The sequence below is a fragment of the Melopsittacus undulatus genome, chromosome 5, assembly GCF_012275295.1.
Source record: "Melopsittacus undulatus isolate bMelUnd1 chromosome 5, bMelUnd1.mat.Z, whole genome shotgun sequence".
NCBI classification, from domain to species: domain Eukaryota; kingdom Metazoa; phylum Chordata; class Aves; order Psittaciformes; family Psittaculidae; genus Melopsittacus; species Melopsittacus undulatus.
In genome coordinates, this window is record NC_047531.1 from 16,260,944 (window position 1) to 16,263,927 (window position 2,984).

The following is a 2,984-nucleotide window of genomic DNA, read 5'->3' on the forward strand; positions in this document are numbered from 1 at the left end:
ACAAAAGAACTGTATATCAAATAACAGCTTTACTAGAAATACATTTTCAGCATTGCTAAGTCATTATGATGCTATTCTTTCATTCAAGGATGGACATATAAACCATCTATATGATCTACGCAGCTAATGTTTGGAGATACATAGTTACTCCAGATGTATTCATCGTTATGACATCTGGGTGCAAAGAAAATCATAAAACCAGGAAGACAAACTGACAGATTATATAATCCCTGTGGTCTGTGGTCCCAGAAGTGAGTATGGGAGAAGTATTAGCTTTTTCCCATCTTCTGCCTCTTGTCTCCATGAACATTGTTGTGAGAAAGTTAATGCCAGGGTGCATCTTGCCCTTTCTTCAAAAAATACTAAGATTTAAAACAGGTATTCAATATTTCCTTGACAACTGTGAGAAAGACCAGCTCTATGCCCCAGAACATTTCAATTCCATGAGCCTGGTAACTTCAGAATCCAGAAGTGAAAGAGCTATACAGGATCACATTCACAGAATAAGAAGTTATTTCTTCCAGACTAACTAAAGTTGTAGAAAACACAAAAACCAGAATCTTAACATGCATCCTTTATGATGCAGATCTCAGAGGAAGTGTGCTCCAACAGCAATTTGCTGATTTGCAAAACAGAGGTCTTAAATTACCGTCTGCATTTTCCATCATATACATGAATTTGTAGGCTCCATACACAAATTCATAGATAGCAACGCTGTTAAAGTTTACTACTTTGGCACTAAATTACACAATTGCAAGATGCATAAATCACAACCAGAGCATCTCCAACTTAAGAGATTCAAGAAAAATATAAGCAACCCAAATCATCAGTAACCCAGCAGTATCATAGCTTAGTAGGAAAACAAAACAAAGACAGAGCAATGTCTTGATCAAAACTATTATTATTGTGCTATTATTTTCAGGGCGATAACAAAATATAATTAAATCATACAAGATTTTGTTTCACATTTTTAGCTTCCTAAAATGAAAATATGCTTCTATACCCACTCCCATATGAAAAGCGTGTAATGAGAACTATGATACTTTAATCTCTCTGCTTAGCACAGTCAAAGGCACCTAGCAAGTCTTTGTAGTTGCTGGCATTTTTCATTATTACATTGTACCATTTGACAGCACATTCACTGAACAGGAATAATGTCCCGCTTAGTCCTTTGATCTTAGTTGGAGACAGTTGTGAGCATGGAAGGAATTCTAACTGCATGGTCCCAGACATACCAACATTTCAGACACTCTAACTTCCCCTTGTCTTTCACCCCCAAAACCAGCAGGAAGGAACCACTAAACCAGACAAAACAGAATGAGAAGAAATGAAAAACAAAACTCCAAATTGAATCAAACGAAATTCATACAGAAGCCTTTATTATTCACCTCTCTTTGAAACAGACATTGAACACAGCAGCATTACCTGATGGTCTGTGTTCTCCCATTTTTTCTAATGTTACAGCCTGAAAACATCCACTATTAGCTTTGTAATTAACTTCTTCGCAAAGGTCTGCTGCATAGATCCATTGGTAGGAGTGGCTGGCCCATGCTGTATACCATGACACCTGCCCCAGCAGAAAACACAAACCGGAGTTCTGCTTCTACCTGTTAACAGACAACAAACAGAACTAGTCTCATTTTTACTTTGTTGCAAACATCTTTCAACAAGTGAGGGCAGACAAAAAATACTGAACACTGAAAGAAAAGTGTATTTGGCCTCTGGGGAAGAAACAAAATGACCTAAGACTTACTTGAGAAAAGTTGGTATGTGTGGAGAGAAAAGATCCTACAGATAAATGACAAAATAGTCTACCAAATTATACACCACGACTGCATAGGGTAGCTGTAAAGTCTGTATGAATGATTGTTACTTTTTCCAAAGAAGAAAAGAAATCTGAAAGAAGAAAATGTTTATGGAAGTATCCAATCTTGTACATTCTTAATTATTTTCTCATTTTATACCACATACACCTTATATAAAAAATGTATTTTATATTACCAGTGACATCCCAGGACTGATCATGTGCACCCGAGTTCAAAGACTGGGACCAAAGTCTAAATTTTTTTTCCACAGTATTCATCCAGTGCCAACAGGAGAAAAATTGTTGTTCGGTTCAATAAATATCAAAAGAAATCACTACTGTAAAATGTGTGGTAACACATGATGAGATCAGGTTCTGGAGCGTCAAAACTTTTTGAGTGGATTCAGGTGAAAGTAAATCCACTTGGGCAAAACCAGTAATTTCCTCCAGATGTTATGGGGGTGAAAGGGAGAAGAATTAGGCCACAAAACTGTCTTCAAAGAGCGGTTCTAGTCAATCTCAGGGTTTGGGCTGGGCAGCAGGGTCCTGCCTCAACCACCACAATGCCTGTCCCAGCTGTCATACCTCTACCTGGGCCACCCTGCACAGCAGTCCCACTCCCCACCACCCCAATTGCAAATGAGCAGAACCAGTGTTCCTCCACTGACTCAACCAGACCCCAGCCCTACAACGGTGACTTTGTAACTGGTTTTACTGGGATGTGCCCATCCGATGTCTAGCACAGCCCAAGAGCCAGGCAGCTTTCGGGGCTGCCGAGGGAAGGTGGAGGCTGGGACTCAACCCCTGTAGACATGGCACTTCCTAGGGAGTCGCTGGGGGTGTGGGCACAATCTCGACAAGGCAAGGGCTCAGCCGCTCCCGCTCATGTCTATAAACGACTAGAGTCTGACATGCTTTGCCCCGGTTTCCTCCCGAGAGAGGCACGCCGCCTCCCGGTGCCTGCATGCGGAGGTGAGCCGCTGCCAGCAACCGCCTTCCCCATGACCCTATCACCCCACAGAGGTGACTCAAACCCCAGTCGGGCCCGCGCCCCACTGCCGGCACCGGGACGGGACGGGACGGGCAGGGCGCGGCCCCTGATTGGCTGGCGGCCCGTTGGGGGCCGGGCGGGGATTGGCTGCCGCCCTGCCTTTGTTCGGCTGCAGCCACTGCCGCAGGG